This window comes from Triturus cristatus, chromosome 6 (assembly GCF_964204655.1).
Source record: "Triturus cristatus chromosome 6, aTriCri1.1, whole genome shotgun sequence".
Classification (NCBI taxonomy): Eukaryota; Metazoa; Chordata; class Amphibia; order Caudata; family Salamandridae; genus Triturus; species Triturus cristatus.
Genome location: NC_140589.1, coordinates 1,517,135,208 through 1,517,160,667, shown reverse-complemented (window position 1 = coordinate 1,517,160,667; position 25,460 = coordinate 1,517,135,208). Strand labels below are relative to the sequence as shown.

Genomic DNA, 25,460 nt, shown 5'->3' with positions numbered 1-25,460 from the left:
TAAGAACTCTTTGACTTTGCATCGCATCACCTCACCGGAACAGATGCCTCACCGCCCACGCTGCCTAACTTCCCCTGTCTTGGATTCTATGCCTCGCCTCCTCACAGACTCAATGCCTTGCCTCCCCCTTGGCAGCCAGGGAACTGGCTTTTCCTTGGCACCGACGCCTCAACTCCATGATGCCGTGCATCCTCCATAGACTTTGTTTCCAATGTACTGTTGTTTGGTTGTCCATGTGACTCTGTGCCTGATGCCACACACCTCGCCGTCAGTGCTGTACTTTGGATTTATGCCTGGCATGACGTCGTAATAGCCCCAGGTGGAGCTATTTGTTTCTACAGGTACTATTTTTAAATAACTGTAATAAAGGTCATATCTTGATAAATGTATGTCGGATTTTCTATTCGTTTTGGTCTTCTTTCGTTTAGATAAAGATACTTTATTTTTCTAAATTGGTGTGGTTTCCATTTGTGGTGTTTTCACTGTGTTACTGTGAGGTTGGAGTACAAATACTTTACACTTTGCCTTTGGGATAAGCCAGTCTGCTTATATGAGCTGGGGTTATCTAAAGTTTTTAACTCTCTTACCCTGACTAGAAGCAAGGGTCCCTACTTGGACAAAGATGCATACCTCTGCCAAATAGAGACCCCCATTTGTAAAAGCATATCTCAGAACAGTCTCTATTTGAAGATATTACAAAAGTAGATGCTGAGTGCTTTCTTTAGGATTGACGTGTTCTATCTTGAGGACATCTCAGGCCTGGGTGGCAACTCCGGGTGAGAAAATTCAGACAATGGTGACTGGAAATGTCGACACACTAAAATGGACTTATAGGTGGTTATGACGTGAAGAGCTGGTGAAGAGGTGACAGTGATCCCTGAAAAAAACATAGCTATTATTACAAGGCCAGCGAGCGGCATGCAGTGCCTACAAAATCATGAATTAAAAAAATTATAATTGTATATGTCACAAAATTAACAATACTTCTAAGGACAATGGAGAAAGAAGTAAAGGTAAAAGGGGAAACATTTCCAGTTATGGTATGTAGAATAGTAGAGGCAGAAATTCGATAGCGAGGAAACGTCATAGAAATACAAGAGAGACAAGAATCAATAATGCATTGTGTTAGAACTGGGGGTCTCTAGTTGGCTGAGGTAGGTACCTTAGTCCAAATAGGGACCCTTGCTTCTAAGTCAGGGAAAGGAAGAATACCTTCTCAGATAGTCCCTGCACACCCCCTCGGTAGCTTGGCACGAGCAGCCAGGCTTACCTCCAAGGCAAATGTGTAAAGTATTTGCAACCACGCTCACAGTAACACAGTGATAACACCACAAATGGACACCACACGAGTCTCATAAAAACAATTATATGTTTATAAAGAAAAGATACGATGAGACCAAACGATAAAAATCCAACATATGAGTATTTGTAATATTTCACCTGGCTGGTTATTAGGCCAGCAAGCACTTGTAGGTTCTTGCAGTATTAATGAGCCATTCACAATGATCTAATGCAGTCCTAATGCAATGCTATGCAGTTCGTAATGCAAGAATCAGGCAATTAGTAATGCACCAATCAGGCAGTTCGTAATGCAAAAATAATGCAATTCGTAGAGCAACAATCAGGCAGTCCGTAATGCAAAAATAATGCAATTCGGAATGCAACAATCAGGCAGTTTGTAATGCAAACATAAGGCACTTCCTAAGGCAACAATCAGGCAGTTCGTAATGCAAAAATAATGTACTTTGGCACCAATCAGGGTGCTCTGGACGGTCTCTATGCCAATCTTACTGACTCAAGGTCAGCTACTGCCAAAACATGCCCCCAACACTGTTATGATGGAAAACAAAGTGTAGTTCCACACTCCGGCCCGGTACTGCCACTCCCCGGCACGTACGGGCCGCGATCCAAACTTGAGTGGAGGCTCGCGCTGCAAAGATGGGAAAGGCAGAGAGTGTTTCTCTTGTAGCCCACACCCTGCCCCAGGCGGCGACACGCGCACGCACGCTGAGTGTTACCTGGGGGTGCGATCTCCCTCTCCTCGAGGTTTGGGCCTCTGGTGCGACTTCGTTGATCTTGGGCAGTGGAACTCGGACCCTCGACGGTGATGGTTTGAGGTCCCTCCTTGGCAAAGGCAGGCTCGGGCCGGTGGTAGTGACTTCTCACAGCTCCTCTGGGGATGCCGGTCTCGGCCGATGGCAATGACGATCGCAGCACTTCTTGTCACGCTGTCGATCGAAGCAGAGAACAAGACTGCTCCGGGACACACAGTCATGGGGCAATTCTCACGAAGGTCTCAGACTACAACAGGGCACACGCACACAGCGTCGCTGAGACTCACTTGAGCTCTGGGTGTACATGGTCACAGGGCAATCCTCGCGAAGATCTCAGGCTGCATGAAGCAAACGCACACAGCGTCACTGTGACTCTTTTGGACTCCGGGTGCACACGATCACAGGGCAATCCTCACAAAGGCTTCAGGCTGCATGAAGCACACTCACACAGCGTTGTTGAGACTCACTTGGCCTCCGGGTGCCCAAGATCACGGGGCAATCCTCACAAAGGTCTCAGGCAGCACGAAGCACACGCACACAGCGTCGCTGAGACTCACTTGGACTCCGGGTGCCCACGATCACGGGGCAGTTCTTACGAAGGTCTCAGGCTGCATGAAGCACACGCACTCAGCATCGCTGAGCCACACTTGGAAACTTTTATGTTCCTGAGTTTCCACAACAGGGAGCCAGCTCTCCTCGGACCCTTGGAGAAACGTTACTTCGGGACACAGCACACAGCAAAGTCCCTTCAAGCAGGGGGACACAGCACACAGCAAAGTCCCTTAGGCTCTCCTTAGTTAAATCATCAAACTGCAGGCCAGCCCCAGAACACACAGCAAGGGTCAGTCCTTCTCTTCAGTCTCTTCAGCTGTTCTTCCTTGGCAGAGGTTCCTCTTGACCGCGAAGTAGTTTTAATCCTTTTCAGTCTTGATCAGTCTAAAGTTCAGGGGTTTCAGCTCTCATAGTTATACCCCTAAATGTCTTTGAAGTCTTTGTGTTTTTGGGGGCCATTGTTTTATGGCAGCAGCCCAGGCCTCTTCACCTCCAGGGGCTACTCCTCCCCCCTACACTCCAGATGCAGGTCAGCCATGGCTGTCTCACCTACTCCTCCCCTGGGTCAAGACATTCCCCAAATCCTATCACATTCAAATCTAGACAGTCAATCCAGAACCAGGCAGAGACACACAGAAATGTTAGAACAAAAAACCAGCCATTTCTAAAAGCGTGGTTTCTAAACACACAATTCAAAAACCACCTTCATAAAAATCTGTGTTAATAAATTGTGAGTTCAGGCACACTAAACTTCAACTCTCCATCTTCAACCTATGGGAAGATAGGCTGGAAACATATTACACAGCCTCCCCCATTCTGTCCAATGGGCAAGATGGCCTTGCAACAGTGAAAAACGAAATGGAGAGTATTTCACTGTCAGGACATGGTACACACCTTAGTACATGTCCTACCTTTTGCATACACTGCACCCTGCCCAGGGGGTTACTTTGGGCCTACCATAGGGGTGTCTGATGTGCATAAAAAGGGAAGGGTAAGGCCTGGCAATTGGGTGCACTTGTCAGGACAACATGGCAGTTATCACACTGCACGCAGGCACTGAAGTGGCAGGCCTGAGTTCTCTCTTTAGGGCTACTTGTGTGGGTGGCACAATTAGTGCTGCAGGCCCACTAGTAGCATTTGCATTACCAGCCCTGGCACACATAGTGCACTTTACTAGGGACTTTACTAGTAAGGCAAACATAACAATTATGGACAACCTATTACCATAACAATTTCCACAGACAGCATATGCACTTTAGCACTGATCAGCAGCAGTAAAGGGCCCAGAGTCCTAAAACCAATAAAAACAGGTCAGAAACAATACAGGAGGAAGGCAAAAAGTTGAGGGATGACCGTGCATAGAGGGCCAAGTCGGATCGGGGGGAGTGCGCTCTATGCACCTTAAACACCCATTGCCTCATTTAGAGCCATATGAACAGATAAAAACAGTGATTTGCATGAACGGTGGAGTGTGTTTACGGAATATGACTCGTTACTACGCAAGTCCTTACATCGTGTGGCAACGACCGTGTTGTTTCCATGCAATGCCATTACTACGTAAGTCATTACATCGACTTGCAGTATGTGGCGCGCTAACATTAGGAATGTATAACTTACTAGTCCAACCCCAGCCTACCGAACAGTAGGGAAGGTGTTGGAATAGTAAGCTATACTATTCCTTATGTTAGCATGCCATCTACTGCAAGTCGATGTACTGACTTGCGTAGTAATGGCATTGCGTGGTAATAACACGGTCGTTATAACAACTGAGTTGTAATGGCATCGCAGTGCGATGGCCGCGATGTCAAGGTCGTTTCCCGTGTTTACGTACATGTGCATGTGATAAAGTGCATAAGTGCTTAAGTGCTTTAGGTGTGTATGTACTTTGCCTAAACCTAATTTCTGAACGCTACTATTGCAGATTTAAAAAAAGCAAAAAATGCATGAATTTCATGGTTAAATCCTTCTTTTTTCAATTCCACTAAAATCAATATTATTACCCTAGATGCAATAACTTCCTAAATGCATCTTTAAAATATTTAACAGGTTGTTGACTCTACAGATGTTTCTTCATGACTGAAGGGTCCATTGATGGGTAAGTTCGGTGTCCACAGTGTTGGACTGACCTATAGGGCAATCAGGCAGTGCCCAGAGGGCTGGTAAGACAGGCAAGTGCTTTGGACATTTTAATGACTGTTTGTAAGCTAGTTTTATGGCCTGCGGGCCGGTTTTATGGCCTGGTGGACTGATTTTTACTGTTGATTTCTCTGACATTAAAACAAACATTGCCTGAAGTGAGCTCAAAACTATGCAGTTTTCCATATTTTGCAAAACACATATACAGCATGTATCCATATGTTCATAACTGGACCAACATGGGGCAGCTTTTTTTAGCTTTCTTATTCACTAATGGGGCCACTTTAATGTTTGTGCCTGGGTCTAATATCTGTCCTGGTCAGACCCTGGATATCTAGATATGAGTGTAGAGGTGTAGTTTCGGAATATTGTCTGGTAGCTACTGCTTTGTATGTGTTAACCAAATTAATAGTGTATGTCTAATGTGGTACTAGAATATCATTATCAGAATATCTTCTGACATAAATATTGTGTTCTTAATATCATCTACAAAAATATCTCCTCATTGCAATTAATAATAGATAATATACACCCAATGGGACAATGTGTTTCTAAATGGTATTTAGTAGACAAATATTTATGTCAAACATTATTTCTATATGTGATATTTTGACATACAGTTGTATGTTCTTGACCACTGTGAAAGTGCTAGTTTCAGAAGAGCTTTTATTCTGCAGCAATTGGGAAATTAAATTACCTTAATGTGTGCATGCTATGTGTGTATGATCCACACACAAATAATACTCACTTGTGTGAATTCTAATTTCGAGATTCAGACGGTATTTACACTGTTTTCTACTTTTGTAGTTATTTGAAACAGTACAAGTCTAGGTCCAAGAAATTATTTTGATTTGTTTGTTTTGTTATTTTGATAAAATGCTAGATACAATATTATGAGATACTTGGGATCATAGCTACATGCAATATGTATCTAAAGCATAGTTCATAAAATACTGCATGTAACATATTGATAAATGAGATAAATTAGTAACACAAACATACATTAAAATCAAGTGTAATCCCCAATAATCTAAAGAATATATGACCTGTTTCTTTGTTTATTATTATGAAGACATAGTTATTTTATTCTCAAAATGTGTCCTTTTGATTTTCCAAAAAATTGAAACACTTCTTTGGAAGTGATAGAGGATGGGAATTCTAACCTACCTTCATAAGCCACAAAACAAATTATCCTAGGGCGGACATGTCCAACTCAATGCCTATTTCCTGTACTAAAGATCAGACATTTCAAAGCTTAAGAAGTTTCTCCTGTGATGCTTCATAAAGCTGCTAGCTTCCTTGCTGTAAGAATCCCCTATTATCAATTATGATATTTCAAGAAATGGGAGGCACAATGGCTCTTATTGTTCGCACAGTGTCCTAAATGGGAACCATGTTTAGTATTCATATTCTAACTCCCCAGCCTTCTCCAGTCTAGCTTTAAGCAGCATTTGCCTAATGGTGCGAGAAGAAGCAATCAGCTTAACTATCACAGTTAATGGTCTAAAACATGGGTACTCACAAACATTTCCTCTGGGGCTGAAATTGACAGTTTGAGTTATCACCGGGGGCCGCACAGATGACCTGGGGTGTGTGGGCGGGGCTTAGTTGGGTGGGGCATGGTGGGGAGTTTGGTGGACAAATTGTACTACATGGAGTGAAACCATGCATGGAATTCACAAATTACTTTTTTAAACAAACTGTTCAATAGATTGAGAGAATGCTGCATTTTTAAATAAACATGTAGATAACTATTCCAAAGGATGTTCAACTAATAGGTGCCCAAGAAGTTTGCTGCAAACACAGACCACGTGGTTTAGGTAGGCACACTCTCAGAGGCTGGGCTTGCCCAGGGCAGAGTGCCGTGACTACCTAGGCGAGACAACTGGCAGCGCTGTATCGATGTGCCCTGCGCTTACAACAAGCTCAACTGCCTACCTACTAAAAAAAGCCTGTCCTTCAAAAAAAAACAAAAAAAACACTGATGTTGCTGGGTTAATTAAATTACCTACTGAAAACGAGGAAGAAAAAAAATAAAATTAATTCCTGTGATTACATTATTATTAAAGGAAAGCACAGCATTCCTTCCTGCCAACAGCAAATACGTTTTTTTTATTGGCTTCACAATATTTTATGGTTAAAAGACTACACATTTGATCTTTTATGTGGATTTTTAAAACAGCCAAATCCAATATTTACCTCTTCTATGCCCATCATAGCTTGTGTAAATCTGGAGAAACCTACTATGGAACACCATCATGCTTCTTTCTACAAAGCAGAGTTGGACTGAATGCATTTGTAAGTTGAGGGTGAGCCCTGTTCCTAAAACAACCCGAACTTCCTTTACAAACAAGCCCAACCCCCAAAAAACAATGTTGGGTGGCTACAAAAAGAAAAGTTTAAAAAACAGGCCAAGTAAATGTATTTAATCCCTTACTAATACTAAAAATATTGGGATTTAATACTGATCATGGTAGAAATCATGCATATGACTCCTTAAAATCACCATCTGGGGCTTCCACCCTCGCCTCACCAAACCGTCCCTGCTCCCACCTCACTGCTCTCTGGGGGCCTCCCAACTCCTGGCAAGCTCACTTACTTGGACAAATGAAACTCCAGCTGTAGGTTCCTGTGAGGTGTGTGAGTTGCCCTTTCTCATTTAAATGCCTTTCTGCAGGCTGCTTGGCTTCAGAAGAGCTCAAGGTGCTGATCAGGTGAGAGGCAACGTTGTCAGCGACCCACGGGCTGAGGAGAGCTCAGTCCTAATTCTGGGAGCGAGGCAAGGGAGGGCTGGCAAAGATGTACAATTGGGAGCTAAATGTGAGTGGAGAGGAAAGGCTAGGGCAGGGAAGAAAGGACTGCTGGGCTGGAAAAGAAAGGAAGCAACCTGCATGCCCTTTTTAAAGCCTCTTCCGGATGCAAGTCATTGAGCAGGGGCGCAACCGAGATACTAATTTTCTGGACATGCTACTTAGATACCTTTGTTTTACTGTGAATGCGGCCCTGAGGAATGAACCATAGGCAGAATAATGACCGGTGACGGTGTCTGCTGTTGTTTTCCACACAGGGGCCGCATAGGAAGGTCTGGCAGGCCGCAAGTGGCCCGCTGGTCGTACTTTGAGTACCGAGGGTCTAAAACAATAAACTAAAGAAACAGACAATTAGGAAACAAAAAAGATTGTTTTAGTTGAAGACAGCTGAATGTCTTACTGCTAAGAGTGACAGATGTCCCATTGTAAATGCTTGCCACATTTGTTTTTTTGTCTGGAAAAGTTATGAGAAACAATGCATCTGACAACTGGAATGATCTGTGGAATGGTGGAATGTGGCTTCTTAGGTTGTGCTCTAAAATTGGTTGACCTTTATTTAGAAATCTCTAGATGCAGCTAACATGTACAAAAGGCTATGAGATTCTGCTTTAATAAAAACATATTTAATGGGCGTAGGGCAACTGAAAGTTGGATCAAAGGTGATGGAACAGATGGGGAAGAGTGACAGTATGCCATTTTGCACCAATTAATAATCAAGCATGATTAGATGAAATAGTTTCAATTTGGAGTGAAAAACCTTAAAACAAATAATCAGAAACAATAATAATGGACTTGACACTTTCAGCAGGTTCCCCCCCAGAACTTTTGCCTTCTTTTGCTGTACCCGCACTCTGTGCATGCACACTTTACTTACCTACTAACCATGGAAAAATTGGTTTACACCTGATTGGAGTATTTGTTTATTTGCAAGTCCTTAGTGCATGATATTACATGTACACAAGGCAAATTAAATGCTACTAGTGGGCTGTGGTACTCATTGTGCCACCCACTAAAGTAGCCCTGTTAAACATATCTCAGGCCTGCCACAGCTCCCTGCAGTAAAGTTTTAAACTTCTATTTCGACCTGGCAAAATCAACCTTTTGCATGGCCTAAACCTTCCTTTATAAGTCACCCCTAAGTTAGGCTCTAAAAGCTCATGGGGCAGGATGCATTGTATTAATAAAGTAGGACATGTATATTTAAGTTTTACATGTCCTGACAGTGAAATAACACTGGTAGTTTTTCACTATTCCCTAGACTTATACTGGGTGACCATATCAAACTTAATACGTGAAAACTTTAGTTTGTGAGCAGATATAGAAATGCTTATTTCGCTCAATTGAATTGTAATTTAAAATCCTCTTTAATGGTAAAGTCAGATTTCCAATTCCTATTGTGAAAATGTCCCTTTTTGCCTAATAAAATGTTTCCTTCTGCCAGTATCCACAGTCACATGATTGTTAATGTTGTGACGCATATTCCTTCCACAAAAGGAACAAAAGGGGCCTGGGTGTGGAGGAAGTGGGCTTTTCTGGCAGAAGGGCTGGGGAGGATTTGTTCCCTGCCTTGATAACACTTCAAAGGAACTTGCCGACAGCACATGCAAGTGAACCTGACACCAGGCCTAACCTTGCCTTTGTGTTCCCCATGCCAGGTTGGAGCCAAACTCAGGAGAAGGGAGGGACTGGCATAATTAGTTTAGGAGTAGGCTAGGGATTGCTGCCCACACACAGCCTAGTACTAGGTATAATAGTGGCACCCTATGAACCTCAGAACACTCCAGGACCGTAAGATTCAGAAGAAGGTCTGCCCTACTGCCTGAAGAAGGAAGACTGGACGTGTGTTCTCTGATCCCAAGATCCCAGAAGTGACTCCAAGGGTAAGTTGGCTGATGTCTACAGGGAAACAATAAAGCTTCCAGAGGCCTTCTCTGCAACTTCCCAGCTGAACAGCACCAACTGGACTTGCCCAGGATCCTACTGCTGCCTTCTGCTTGAAGGAGTCCTGACCCAGAAGAGGTGTCTTCAAGGGTCCTGGGCCCTTTGTTGGTGTCAGAGTGCACTCCCCAACCTGCACATTACAAGAATTGAACATCAGGCAAAAATCCAGAAGCTCTGGGCTCTTCATGACAGCGAGCAACTGGCCGAGCCTCTGGCCAATGCGAAGATTCGACTTCTACCTGCTCTTCGCTTCAGCAATGACCGCCTGTGTCTCCAGTCAATGTGAACCTCAGACATCGACATGCTCTTCTCTCTGAAAATGATCTCTTCATGGCTCCTGCCAATGTGAAGCTCCAGCTGAGACTCCTCAAGTGGCACTGGACTGCGTGAGAAGGTAAACCTTCTACTGGGATGTGCCTGGTTCCTCTAACCAACCTGAACCCCATCACTCTCAACCTGAACCTGTGACTTTGACCCAATCCAGCGTGACTAGAAAACGGTGAGTGGCAATTTGTGTTTCTTGGTGCTATTTTGACCTGAAACATTACAAATTCATAACTCTGGTTCAACTTATTAGATTTTTGAAATTGTGGTGTCATTTAATTTACAAAAGTGCACTAGAATTTCCTAAATCACTGTGTGATTTTTCTTGTGTCGTGACTTCATTTTATTCCTCTTTAAGTGCTGCATAAACATGTTACTAATTGCCTCAAAATTAAGCCTGGCTGCTTTTGTGCCGAGCAACCAGATGGTTAAACATAGGTTTATTTGATGGCGTTTGTGATTCACCCTTTCAACTACTAAACCAATTTCTTACAAATACATTAGGAAACCAAAATGCATACTTATAGGAAGTATTTTATTCAGTCAAATAAGAAGTAATTATTCCATTATGTATTCAAAATGAACTATTTGTGAGCAGTGTGTAGGCATGAAGTATCACATACAGAACCGTTCAAATGTATAAGACAACAAATTGATCAGTAATAATTATCTTACTGAATTAAATCTATCTAGAGGTACACAAGAATAAAATGTTTAATATTTGCACCAACCTTCTTAAAAGAAGTATTGTAACTCATAAAAGATAAACAAAATCAAGAGGCCCGGGACAAGGTTTTGAAACTGATGCCGAAAAACTGAAACCCATGATGCCAGGGCTGCCAATATAAGGGCAAAATACAAATTTGAGCTTCATTCTAGGATATTTGATTAACCTAGCTATTGTGTACAAAGACATAATATCCGTGAAAATTTACCCAGTAAAGACCTAATTTGCACCCAACTGTGTTTGAATGTTAATGAGGAGATAACTTGCATTTAATACTTTTAAAAAATCTATCAATAAATGCAAGTATTTTCATAAAAAGAGAAAATGATTTAGTTTAATTTGTTGACTTTGTACAGAATACTTGTTTGCACATCTAATTATATAAAAGGGCAACTCATAGTGGATGTGCAAATTAAAATACTACTTTCAATAGCCCAAACTTTATAAAATAAAATCTGTATTAATAAAGGTTTTCCAATATTTTTTGTATCTGCTTCCATTGTGTACATCGGTTGAACGTTGCTTATCACTGCAATCACCTGCATGATTGCTTTTTAAATTTCATTTACAAAAATTGATTTGTTAAAGCATTGCCCATTCATTGATAATAAATGACATAGCATTTCTGAGGCTGGTTTTGAGAAAACAAAAAACAATTTGGTGTATAAAACTCACACTCTGTTATTTTACTTTCCATTTCTACAGCCCAGTTTGGTAAGATATACACAGACCTAAAAAGCACTGGACAAAGAACATTTTACAAAACAGTTTTATAACAATTCATCACCACCTACTGAGATGTCACCAGAGCACTCTGCCATGAAGAGCATATCAACCTGAGGGGAATATACTTAAATCTATAGCTTTGAAGCAAAGCTGTCACAGAGATCGCTCTGCCTCTGGGATAAAAAAACTGACAGTCACACTGTTTAAAAAGCCACTCTCACCTTCTGATGCACAACCTGCGAGGGAAGACAGCCTGGTTACCAGCAGTTTCTGGTAGGCATTTTAAACAAAGTGGTATAGTTATTCAGCTTCAATAGTCCAAGCCTGTGCATTTGATCTCCATTGAAAATTGGTACCCGTTCATGATTCTTTCATTATGGAAAAGACTGATTTCTAAATTGCATATTGAATACCGTTGTTGTCTGCAGGTACAGCCACTCACACCCCAAGAGGAGCCTTAAATGTCTTTGGGAACATTCAATAAAAAGGAATATGTAATAAGAAGTATCCCTTCTTGCTCTAATTTTTTCCTGCAGGTGCTTGTTGGATCTCCTCACTCTTAATCTCTCTCAGATATTCCTGGAACCAGAGAATGAAAAAACCTAAGGCCTAAGAAAGCAAGTGGCTCCAGAACCGCATAAAGACTTAGGGTCTGATGTATTAATCTTAATATTGGCTCTCACGTAAAATCATTTCCAAATTATAATTCGGCAAGAATGTAAAATAACAAAACAATTTGCGAATGTCGCTTATAACCTCACAGATCCAGGAAAAGGGCCTAGAGCATTTTCGGTGAGCCTTGGAGAGACGCATACTTCTCAATCAGTGGTTCATTAAGAAAACGGTGTATAATGTCTAGCCGGGAGCCACAAAAAAAGTGGGAAGAAAAAGGAAGAGGAAGTTCAGTGACCAGGAACTAGAGATCCCGATTGAATATTATGTCGCTCAAAAAGATAAACTATCTTGAAAGTCCTCACTTACCATCACATAGGCTACCAAAAACAAATATAGAGGAGGTTTTATGGCCAAATTATGCTCTAGGGTTATCAATGGGAATGCGGAGGTAATCTGTAAATGAGGGTATGACCTAAGGTCAAGGACCAGGGAACAAATTGACAACTGGAGGCATGAAGTAGAAGCAACAGATGGGGGGCCCAGCACCGAGCCAAACCTTTTGCTAGTGCATGGAATTAACCAAGTTTACTTTCCTGCCAGAGGCAGTGACTGGAGTTTTATCTATTTATACATCTGCTCCAAGATGGCATACACCAGGTGTGCTTACATTTTACATTAAATTGCAAAAACCTAACTCCTACCAACTGTGCTTTAAAGTCTAATAAGCATATGTATTTTAAAACTACATAAAAATCAGCTTTTTTAAAACATTCTAATTTGGATCACATATATATCACAGACAATGCATGATGGGTAATGTAGTCGTAGTTGAATGAGGCATCCCCTCAGTCAAAAATTAAAAATATAATATCATCGTAACAGAAGTAAAATAAAGGTGACAATTATGATAATGAAAACGTATTAACTTAGTATTTTTAATGTCAACTTGACAACATTTAAATTATATAATTTAAAAACAATTCATAATTTAAATAAAGGCATCTGATATCATTACACAAACAAAAAATTATTATGGTTACTGTGCATGCCAACAGAGCCAACTATTCAGAGAAGCTAGGCACGGACTGAATCAGGGGAAGAAGTTTTTTTACAGCCTTGACAGCCATTACAGGCATACACTACTAGATCAGCAACCTCTGTTACTAATTCAGCCACCACTGACTCCAAACCACACATGTATTCCGGCAGGGAAAGACTTCTGGTGTTAGGCAGACAGGGCAGTTCACATCAATTGTACCGAATGGCATTCTTACTGCCTCGCAGTTCTTTAAGATAGACACATCTATGTTACTGATTTATTGTAAGCAGCAAAGGGCCATGTGGGAGCTTAGTAAGGCTGGGACACGTTTCAGAAAACCATATCTGAGACAAATACTTAGATTTGATATGCCAGAGATAAGACAAGTTATGAAGGACATGTGTTAAGTTATAGCTGCTGACTCAAAGGCAAACATGTGTTGACAAAGGCAACAAATGACTCTCTTCAAATGATTACTAGAAAGGCCTGGATCTGCTGCAGCAGTCATGTGCAGATGCACAACAGATATAATAATTGAGATGGTTTGCCACAGCTGCAGTACAGCCAGAAGCCTTGCTCAAATGAAATATACATTTGAGGACATAGAAAGAGTTAAAGCAGTCAATAAATCTAACACTTCACTAGTGGAGAGTGAAAAGGCTTCAAGTGTTAGTAGTGTTTCTGAGTCACCTGAACCAGGTATTACAAGGAATAGAATTAGCCACAGTAGCCAGGTAGATAGTAGTTAAATGCAGTACCTCAGAATAAGGAGAGGTATTAGTAAGGCCAAAGTGAGTAGAATACAACATTTATGTTCATCATGTTTCGAAAAAGTATTTTTTGACAATGAAGCAAAATACATAAAAAAGGGAATCACTACCAATTATTAAAACAGAACCGAAATGTACTGTCCTTACTATGATATCTGAAGAAATATATGCAAATTAAAGTCCATATCAAAATATATGTTACTGTCTCTTTTATTCTAAAAGTAATAGTTTGTTACATCAGTTCGGCATGCGCATCATTCTGCTGCCACTACTGTATCCTGTGCTGGGGTGGAAGCCTAGGGTGGGGTCCTTCGTCATAACTGACTGAATTCAAAACATTCCCTTTCTAGTAGTTATGTTGGGTAAGATGGCTCATGCAGCCATGATTGTGCAACAAGTGGCAGGATCCTATTCTAGTGGGCCTGCATTCTTGTGCCCACAATGAATTCTGACTTTCAAAAAGCCAAATGGTCATTCTAAAATAGATCTAGTTTGCTGATGACTAGTGCTATATATGTCCTTTCTCTAGCCGACCTTGGGTTCAAGAATGATGCAATTTACAATGGTATTAGGGCACAAGTAGTGTCACCTGAATTGGGAAGGCATGTATATAATTAAAAAAAAAACACCTACATATTTTAAGTAACCAATATAACTTCATGTATCCTTACCAAGCAGCTACCCGTCCCCAAACTTTCTTCTCACTAGTTTTCCATACAGTCTATAATGATGATGTGCAACATGTCAGTAGTGTTGCATTGCACACCCCCTGTATCTCCAGGAAGTGCTATGTTTTACATTCTCTGAAAAGAAACTCACTCCCTGAGCGGATGCCTAGGAGAGCAAGGGTTTAATCCACACATCCAATGACATGTGTGAATTGTGCAATATCAGAAAATTGGAATTTAGTAGTTTGGAGCTCGGCATGTCAATTTAATATTTACATCCCGGCCTTAATGAAGTTTCTGAAAACCCTTCACAGGGGAAATCCATGCTGCCACCGACTGTATCCAAATAACTTCCAGAGGCAACAAATGTGGGTATTGGCTCACAGTGTTTGATGTTCTGTCTAGAACAGGCTGCAGCTCATCAATCAGGCTTAAAATAACCTGCTTACTAAATCTACATCTAAAGTAAACCTCCCTCTCAGTTTGCTTTGAATCCTCCCTTTTCTACTCCTCCTCTTCTGCTGTGCTCCTAGGATGTTCATCCTGCTCACCACAGCAGAGTGCTGCCTGTGTGAACGTTTCCTTAGCACGTGACGTTAGGTGAGCTTTTAGAGCTTTTAGAGTTTGCACCTGGGTCCGCCTCCTTCTACTGACAACAAATTGCACATCCAAGTTGCTGCCATTGCAACTATTCTCAATTTGAAAATGTTTTGTATTTGTAATTTGTGAGTCAGTGACTGCAACTCACAATCTTAGAATCGCTAATTATATTCGCAAAAAAGGGGGTCTTTAAATGTTAACTTGGACACTTGGGGCCAGATGTACGACGTGATTTTGAAAGCGCAAACGGGTTTGCGAACCCGTTTGCGCATGCAAAATCACTGTTGGCTATGTACAATGCCTAAATAGCGAGTCGCAATTTATTTGTGACTCGCTATTTAGGAATTGTGAGTCACAATTAGGAAGAGGCGTTCCCTTTCTAATTGTGTCCACAATGCTATGTGTGAATGTTTTGTGACCCCTTCCACTTTGTGACTGTCTCTAAAATAATTTTTAAGGGCAGGCAGTGGTCCCAGGGACCACTGACTGCCCTTTAAAAATTAAACAAAAACGTTTTATTTATTTTTTAAGCATCCCATTTTCCTTTAAGGAAAACAGGCAGCATTTAACAAACAAAAAAGGTGCTTTATTAAAAAGCAGTCCCAGACATGGTGGTCTGGTGAGCCCAGCAGGCCACCATCCCTGAGGGGGGCGGCATTCCCTATGGGCTCGCAAATTGTGAGATGCTCATTTATATTAATGAGACTCGCAATTTGCGACCCCATTGGGAATCGCAAAACAGTGTAATAACACTGTTGTACATTTCATTTAGTGCCTCGTAATTTGCGACTCGCAATGAGTCGCAAAGTGCGAGGCACTAAATGAAAGGGTCGTACATCTGACCCTTGGTCATTTGGACACTCACACTCACCACATTAACAATAATATGTCTATAGGAAAAGGACAACTCAAAAAACATTATTAGCAATTGTAGCTGTGATCCAGCTGAAGGTTTCCTTCAACTTAAAACACTTTGAATGAATTAATGTTAGATTCCCCTTTGCATTCGAAACCCCAGTCCCAATGGAGCATAGACACAAGCCTACAAAATGCTACCACCCAGACCAGTCAGTTTATTAACCACAGCAGGACGGGGAGAGGAGCCAAAAACACAGACATGTATACATTTTAGGCTTCATGCGACTGTCTGAAAGAAGAAAGGAAAATGAGCAAGAAGATACAAATAGGGATTGCAACTGTCTAGTATTGTGTCAGAGATTAGTGAGGTGAATGTCCAAGTTAAACAAAAGTAGGCAAACTAATATCATAAACTCTAGTTCATCATTAGTGACAATGTATCCTTGCCTGCAATGCATGTATGTCAATGACATACTAGTGCCCTAGTCCCTGATGAAAAACATCCAACAAGTAAATCAGAAGGTTCCCAGAAAATTCAAACTGAAAAGCTCTCCAATTTTCTTTTACAAAAATGCCATACGACTGCTCCATGCAAAAAATATTTCCTATTTTAAAATGCTCTATGTCTCATTTTCACAAAAACAGGAATCCCGCAAACTCCAGGTACTGAAATTGTATACCTCAATACGCTTGAACAAAATCTTAATCTCACATGAACAACAAGGTAGCAGATACATTAACTGGCACCATTCTGAGGGAAGGCACTCCTTTAATAGGCGGGCATCTCTTCCTGCAGGGGCTGACACTCATGTAGCATGTAACTGCTTCTGGTGCTCAGCCCGGGATGCAGTGCGTGTCACTGCCAGCTCAACACAGGGAGTGACAGCCCAAGTTATGCAAAACATGACTATCATTCCTTCCTCATTCCGCCCATTCTCTGCCTGCACCTCCATAGAACTTTATAACCCAGTGAGTACAGTAAATTAGACCTTAGACCTAGTGAGCCATTCAGAAGGAACAGTATACAAATATACAGACTTGTTTGCAGAAAAAGTATATAAGCGCATAAATATTCTGTGGCAGTTTTAAATGTTAAGAGATAAATCCCTTAAAAAATGGTGAGCTCTTTTATAAAGAAGTCATGCAGCCCAGAAAGTCACCTTATTGCGCTGCACTGCATGACAGGAAAAGGACAGGAATGCACCATTTTTAAGGCCATGCGCAGGCACCCTTTTGGCAGCCTAGCGCCACCGCAGGCACCTTCGCACCATGGTGGTAGGGTGACTGTGTGGCATGCAGGATTGTTTTTGTGCAGGAAGGGCACCTTTCTGCACAGAAAACAATCCTCGGAGGTATATTTCTCTTTCCATGTGTGCTGCAGAATGCAGCACACATAGAAAGAAGAAGAAATGAGGAGAAATAGAGATATTTCTCCTCGTTAGGCCTCCCATGGAAAGACATACATTTTTGACACATTCCCAGGGTTACCAGTTTTGATCAATCTGGGAATGCGTCAAAAACTATGGGAGTTGCATGGGAACACCCACACAATGCCCATGGAACAGCTTCTCTGGGCAGAGTGATGCAACACAGCGATTTGTGCTGCATTGTGTTACTCCAGATTTACGACACCACTCAGGGCCAAGCAAAGCGACTTTGCGTAGCTTCATAGATTTTTCTTAAAGTTTATGTTGTGCATGTACCACGCTGCATGGTGCAAATGCAACGTAAAACGCTCATAAATAGGCCCCTAAAATCTTGCTGGCTTGCCTTCTGTTCTAAGTCTCAGGGATATCAAAGACTTTTAACTGCATCTGCATATGGACTCTACCAGCTGTGAGTCTGCCCTGTCAAGTGGTTCCACTCCAGTCCTGGATCATTGTAAGTGAGGCCTAAGGTGCTTCTTCATCCAGAACCCATGCATGTTCATCAGAACCGGCGCATCTTCGTCCTTGCATAGGTCAGAACCAGCGTATCCTCATCGTTTGTGGAGAGGACCCGGCGCATAGCCTTTTGAACCAGTGCATCGCCTATGGAATCAATGCATTGCCTACTGCGGGAGTAGCAGGTGCACATCGCATTCAGAACCAGCACCTCACACTCTGAACCAAAGCATCGTCACTGTTACATTGAGAATATCTATGCATCTCATCCACTGTGTGGCTGGACACTGAAGCATTGTTTTGGTTGCACCTCGCATCTTCGTTGACAACAGCGCATCCCAGACCAAGGTACTTTGCTTCAGCCAACCCAAGTGGGTCGATGTATCCAGCACATGCTCCATTGTGGTCGACCTGAACCTTTGACTTTGCCCCGCTCTAGTGAAACCAGATAACGTATTTAAGCGCTTTTTGCTTCTAAGTCCTATTGTACATTAATTCTTTGAAAATTCATATCTCGACTTCTACTTTTTGGGATTTTTGTTGTTTTGATTTTTTTTATTTATAAAATTCAGCTTTATTTTCCTAACCGGGTATGGAGTCTTTTTGTGGTGTTTTCACTGTGTTACTGTTTGAAATGCTGCACAAATAATTTACACATTGCCTCTTAAGTTAAACCCGCCCATTCTGTGCCAAGCTATCAGCAGGTCAGTACAGGTTAATTTGCGATGTATATCTGACTTACCCTGACTAGGATTGTGGTTCCTGCTCGGAGTGCATACCTCTGCCAACCAGAAACCCAGTTTCTAACAATGTCTGGAAAGACACACAACGGTATTATTATTATTTTTTAAATATAAGGTTATAGAGTATCCAGTGTGGGAAAAGGAGAAGAGGCATACATTTCCCACAACGAATAAAAATAGAAAATGCTGACTGAGGTCATGTACAATTCCGGTTGTCTAATTATCCAGATTCATGTTGAGTGAGTTGAATGGATTACCATAATTTATTTATTTTATTTATTTTGACAGTTTTATATAGCGCGAACAAGACCTTTGCAGGTATCAGAGCGCTTTACAGTGCACAAATATCAACATAAAAACGGATAAGTACCGTGAACTGGGTGAATACAGTAATGGTAAATGTTGTGATCTCTGTAGAAAGACACCTGGAGCCAGGAGGTATTCTTAAGCCATCTTTATTCAGTCTCCAGTTCAGGTTACATCTGTCTCTACTCCAGCCAGCCTAGTGTGGTACCAGCCTCACCAGGAGCAGCCTCCCTAGCTGCTCAGCCCATCTTCAACTGCCAACACTCATCCACTCAGACACCCAGGCATTCCATGCATTACAGGCACAGCAACATTCTATGACCATCTCACGCTCTGGCTGAGCAGCTAGTGGCAGCAGGGCTGGATTACAAGTTATTCAATTAAGTAGGATATAACATTATCCCTTTTTCTTCAACGAAAACAAACATGCTAGCGATAAAACATCAAGGAAGAACTATGCACAAGAAAAATGAATAATGGTACAAGTGCCACGGATGCAAACATAAAATTAAAACATCGCATGAGAAAGAACCATTATACAAAGAACGGATAGGAAAAATACATTTGATAAACAATATCTCCCATCCCTTCCTTAAAGGAGTAAAAAACATTATGAAGCAAGAATAACATTACACGAAATACATTTGAAGCATTTTGCATTAAACACTGTGACATAATGCACTACAACGCAAAGGGTAAAAGACCCCACTCAACCAATGCCCAACATAATAACCTAGAGTAGCACTAAAGATAGCATACTCTACTACTACAATCCCAAAAGAAAGGGAACCAAACATGTATATGGGTCGTCACCCATAGAAACTCCCATGAAGGGACATACATAAGTACTGCGTGCAACTAAAACTCAACCCTGTGTGCAACACTAACTCAACCCTGTGTGCAACAATAACTCAACCCTGTGTGAGGGTTAACCATAAAAAAATGTACATTAGTACTGCGCGCAACTATCTATGGACAAAGCCATAACCCAACCCAGTGTGAGGGTTAACCTAGGTACTCCAAACCCCTTGAAGAGGTTACAAACGAGCTCTTAACCCCCTTGTGGAGGTTACGTACCCCATATGGGAGTAACACACATAACTGAGCAAAGGGCTGTTACCCACAACCTTCCCTTGTGTATGGGAACTATGTGATGACCACCCACAGGAACCCATCCTCAAACTGTAAACCTGTGGCATCACGACATCAAATGTGCTGCTGAGGAAACACATATTAACTTAAACACTATTGTGAACTAAATTTGATTTGAATACCACACTCTAGGCAAAACATCTAAACATGTCCCAAAAGACATAAGTATGCACACCTGAAACACGCTGGTGAGCGCCCACTCACCCGAGTGGCGCCTGAAAAATCAAACCCACAAACTGGATAAGGTATACATGAAACAAAAGATTCCACACTGAATATATCCAGACGACGGTATAATATCACATCCACACAAACGTTCATTGTAATACTTTTCTTCTTTGCTAGAACCAACCATAGAAATGGGCTTCCAATGAGGATGTGATCTTGAAAACTTGCCACGAAGTACTGGACCACACCACATCCTGCATGTAGTTCCCCAATTCTGTGTATATACGCACACCTCCGTGTGTGAAAATCCCGTTGACAAACGTCAAAACTTTATCAATAACGGCCCAAACAGCGTCAAAATGAACCAGAAGGAGCGTGGTTGGCAAAAATGCGGAAGACCGCCAACCACAAGATGGCGGCACGTTACTTGACGTGCTGCCGGATGGCTCTCAGCACGTCAGTGCATTGTGTTCTTGGAAACAGCAAGGCAGCACGAAGACAAAAAGACGTCACCCGGAATCCATGGAGATGAAGGAAGACACAGAGGAGGTAAGGCTGCGCGCGGACAGGGCACAGCACGCGCAAAGATTTTCAAATCACTGTGCAGCGGTTGAACTGACAAAAATTATCGCGCTGCACAGATGATTAAAAACAAATAAAAATAAGGCTCACCACTTGAGGTCACAAAACTCAACATCATATCCTGCCACCTAGCATGTCGGAAAGCACCTCCTTTCATAAGTACTTCCTAGCATCATGGAAGTTGATAGTTTTAATTCCAGGTAACACAATCACAGGGAAAACAGTTTCCACATGCAGCATCTTTGAATTCTATACTGCGGTTGGGTTCTGCAAAATGAAGCCATCAATGTGAGACGAAAGATGTGCCACTCACAGAAAACATCAAAAGTCAATGGGCAAAGTTCACTTTCGGACTTGACCTCAGTCTGGAGCGTTATGTTGTGCAGACAAAAATCGCAGTGCCCCAAACTCATTGTGCGATGTGGCATGAAAACACACAAGTAGCATTATAAAGACATAGTGGTCTTGGAGGCACTATAGATCGCTGCGAATGTCAATTAAGCACCAAAACTTCACCAAATGTGCTGCCACAACACGCTGTTTGATCAAACATCTTAATTACTATGAATCCAAATTTTTGCCTTTTTTCTTAATAACATTGCATACTCTGTAGAGCGATGTGGCTGGAACACCAACACCTGGTTGTAGAGAAGCTACCCATCCAACTCACCAAACCCATTTGTAGGTAACCGCGTGGCTGGACACCAGGGGCCTCATGTAGGTAAATAAATTTTACCGTTTCTTAAATACCGAGCCGTACCGAATCGGTAAATTAGAATCGGTAAGTTATATGTAGGTAAAAATTCGGTAACAGTTACCGATTCGGTAACATTCGGTAATCACGAATCGGAATTCACCGAATCGGTAAATACCGAGGTGGTATTTACCGAATCGGAAAATACCGAATCGGTATGTACGGAACCGTTAAGTAAAATCACATGACTTGACGAAACAGCTAATCCCGTGCAACCACAGCCCACCCAACCAGGAAGTGGCCACACCCAGGCAGGTGTACATAATTAGCCGACCCTGGAGAGGCTTGGAGTGCAGAGGAGAGGCAGGGAGCCGGTGCCTGTGCGAGCGGGAAAACGAACATCATGTCCAGCCAGAGAACACAGAGAGACGGAGGGGAAAGGAGGAGGAAGCTGAAATTTAGCCCCAAGGAACTCCAGGTGCTGGTGGAGGAGGTGGTGAAGCAGCACCAGAAGCTGTTTGGAAGGCAATCCCTGCAAGTGCCTGAGGCTGAAAAGCGCAACATATGGCTGGCCATCCAGGCCCATGTGAATGCCGTGGGAGTGACCCACAGGGACATAGAGGTCCTAAAGAAGCGCTGGTATGACCTGAGGATTGTAACCAAGAGGAAGATGGGCGACATCCAGAAGGAGGCCAGCCAGACTGGAGGTGGAACCAACAGGGCACCTGCCCTCACCGAACTGGAGGAGCTGGTGGGGGCCACAATCGAGCAAGAGAGCGTCGTGGGTCTTGGGGACGCCGACAGCTCTGCCAGAGCCGCCACACAACAAGGTAAGACGAAAGCACAGCAATGTAGCACCCCCTATCCCTATCCCACATCCCCCAATGTGAAACGAGAATCACACTGCAGTCCACACGTGTCAGTGCAGACAGGCAATGCATTCCGGGAGATGTAGTCAGGGAAACACCAACCATGACGTAAATGTTACAGGGCAACAAGGCATGTCACGCACTCGAGGCACAAGGAGACAGAGGACATTTTGGAATGTGAAATTATGTATTGTGACGCTTTCAATGCAGCCCTTCGGGGACACTGAGCCAATGTTGTATTTCTGTCCACAGATGTGACATCATGCAGGACAGGGCATGCTGCAGGAGAGACGGCACACCGGCCACAAATATCACCTCTAGCCAGCACAAGTTCAGACCAGGGAGCAGGCCCACTGGCAGCCGCACCACCAACACAGGCAGCCTCGCCGCAGCCAGAGCCAGCATCACCTCACCCAGAGCCAGCATCACCTCACCCAGAGCCAGCATCACCTCACCCAGAGCCAGCATCGCCACTCATGTTCGAATCACCGGCCACATCTCCGCTTGCAGGTGTGGGAATGAGGAGGCGTCCAGCAGCCAGGCTACGAGCCTTAGACACCTCGTCAGACGACAGCATGGGCCCTGAAGAACTCTCCAGGCCCCAGGAAGGGAGCCATGCCACTGTGCCCCACACCTCACAGGCAGCACAGACGGGAGCAAGAGGGCGCCGCAGGTCGCGTGTCCAGAGTCCACCAGCACCCATTGACGGCCATGGTGTCTTCTTGGGTCTCGAGGGCCAAATGTTGAAGCAACAGCGCCTGCAAACAAAGGCAGTCATGACAGTCCAGAGGCACATGCGGGTGATGAAAACTACATTACTCAACATGGACACTAACATCAGCGGCATGGCTGCGGGCATTCGGGACATGTCCCAGTCACTCCAGCAGTTGTGCAGCAAATTGGATGCTGACATCGAGGCACGGCGCCGGGAACGGCAGAGAAGGGACACTACCAACAGGGCACTCAACCGTCTGGCAACTGCGACTTCTCTACTGTGCCGGCGCTCTGTGACGATGCAGGAGGGCCTAACACACTGCTGCAGCGACCTGTCTCGGGGGATGGTGCAGGTGACAAGTGCACTAGGGGTGCTATTGACTAGTCAGGCGTCGACAACTGCTGCAGGGGATGCTGCGGAGAGCATCGACACCAGCAGCAGGAGCAGCATCACACCCCCCATCCCAGAAGCACGCAGGAGCAGCAGGCGGCTTGGGGTTGGCTCTAGTGAGGATGCACAGGCCATGCCATCCACCACTGCAGCGCGTATGCGCAAACATTGATGTGGCCCTGCTTAGCCACTTCCCAATGGGTGACGTAACCCTGGACATACTCCTTGTATAGATGTTATATTGCCAGATTGGCTTGTTCATGTGTTCATGGCGTGGTGCCACATTAAAACCACGTCATGACTAATCACAACTGGCTGTGTCCCCTTACTTACTCAGAAATAGTTGCATGTGATCTCTGCCCGTCTCTCTCTCCCATCGATTGCAGTTGGCACTCTAGCTGCGTTGCCCTGTGGCTGGCCTGACTCATCCTCGTTGTCCTCAAAATATGTTAGTTCCACATCTGTACCTTTTTTCGTGGCAAGGTTGTGCAGCATTGCACAAGTGGCAATAATCTTGCAGCAGGTGATGGGTGTGTACTGGCGTGCGCCTCCGCTCTTGTGGAGGCAGCGGAACCTGCTCTTCAGTAGTCCAAACGTGCGCTCCACCACATTGCGTGTTGTTTTGTGTGGCACGTTGTATCGTCTCTCACTCTGGGTTGCTGGGTGTAGGTAGGGAGTGAGGATGAATGAACGGCATGCATATGCACTGTCGCCTATATGAGTTGAAGGGAAACATCAGTCACATGCCTCTTTACACTATGATTTGCAGGTTGCAAGGGGCGTCACTGTTACTCACCTAGCAGGTATCCCTCTCCAAATTCTCCGGCACTCAGTCGTGTGTAGATCCCACTATTCTGGAAGATGTACGAGTCGTGGGTGCTCCCAGGAAACTTTGCAACAATATCTGTGATGATGTTCCCTGCATCACAGATCACCTGCACATTGATGGAGTGGGTGGACTTCCTGTTCCTGTAGATGTGCTCTGTGTCAGCTGGTGGACAGATTGGGATGTGTGTACCATCAATACAGCCGATGACATGGGGGAACTGTGCCATGTGATAAAAGTCAGTTTTAGTTTTCTGCAGTGCAGCCTGTGTGTTGGGGAAGCTGATGTAGTGGTGCATTCTCTGCATCATGGCATCCAGGAACTTCCTGAAGAAACGTGACAGGCAACTCTGGGATACACCACCCACCGCAGCTATCACCACCTGATAACTGCCGGATGCCAGCAGATGTAGGCTGCAGAGAACCTGCACATGTGGGGGTATGGCGTGCGCCCTTCTTATTGGCTGGTCCAGGAGTGGGTGAAGGTCCCTGATTAAGTCCATGATGGTTTCGGGGTGTAGCCTGTACCTCTCATGTATCTCTGCATCAGTCAGGTGGAATAGTGTGATGCGCTGTCTGTAGATGCGTTCCTCCCGTCGCCAAACCCTCAGTCCTGCTGCCTGTAGACGTAGGCGCCTTGCAATGACATACATAGCGGCCATGTTGTCCACGCTGTTGCATTTTGGGATTGCTAATATGCACTGTTGATGGTTACCACCTGCTTTCAATCCGTGTTAATTACCGACTCTTATTTACCGATTTTCTTGGATTTCTTAATTACCGAGTGCTCCTACATGTCATTATCATTTTTACCACTTCATATTTACCACTTCATATTTACCGATTCGTTAAGTATGTATTCGGTAACTCTGATTCGGTATTTTAGAATTCGGTAAATATGATTCGGTATTTACCGCCTCATATTTACCGAAAAGTCGTTTTTGGACTCCTACATCTCACTTGTCTGAATACCGGTCGGTAACGGCATATTTACCGAAAATCGGCCGTTACCGACCGGTATTTGGCTACCTACATGAGGCCCTATATGTGGCTGTAATGCAACTACTCCACCAACTCACTGTAATCCTTTAAATGACAAACGTTGTGGCTGGAACACCAGATGCGGCTGTAGCTTAGCTACTCCTCCAACTCACTGTAGACCTTTAAATGTTTGTAGTATTCCCAGGCTGCAGTGTCTTTATTGATGACACTTCTCTGTGGGCCGTCCATTGGAGAGGACACTGGTGGGGCTGGCGCTGGCTTTCCTGGGAATTCTTTCTTTGTAGATGTGGTTGCTTGTAGGATCTCTTAGT

General features: G+C 43.5%; 1 protein-coding gene across 3 annotated transcripts in view; it reads right to left on the bottom strand.

The window, feature by feature from the left end:
• PLCB1 (phospholipase C beta 1) overlaps nt 1–25,460 on the bottom strand; it is a 2,173,917-nt gene that overhangs the window by 1,363,075 nt on the left and 785,382 nt on the right. The window lies entirely within an intron of this gene.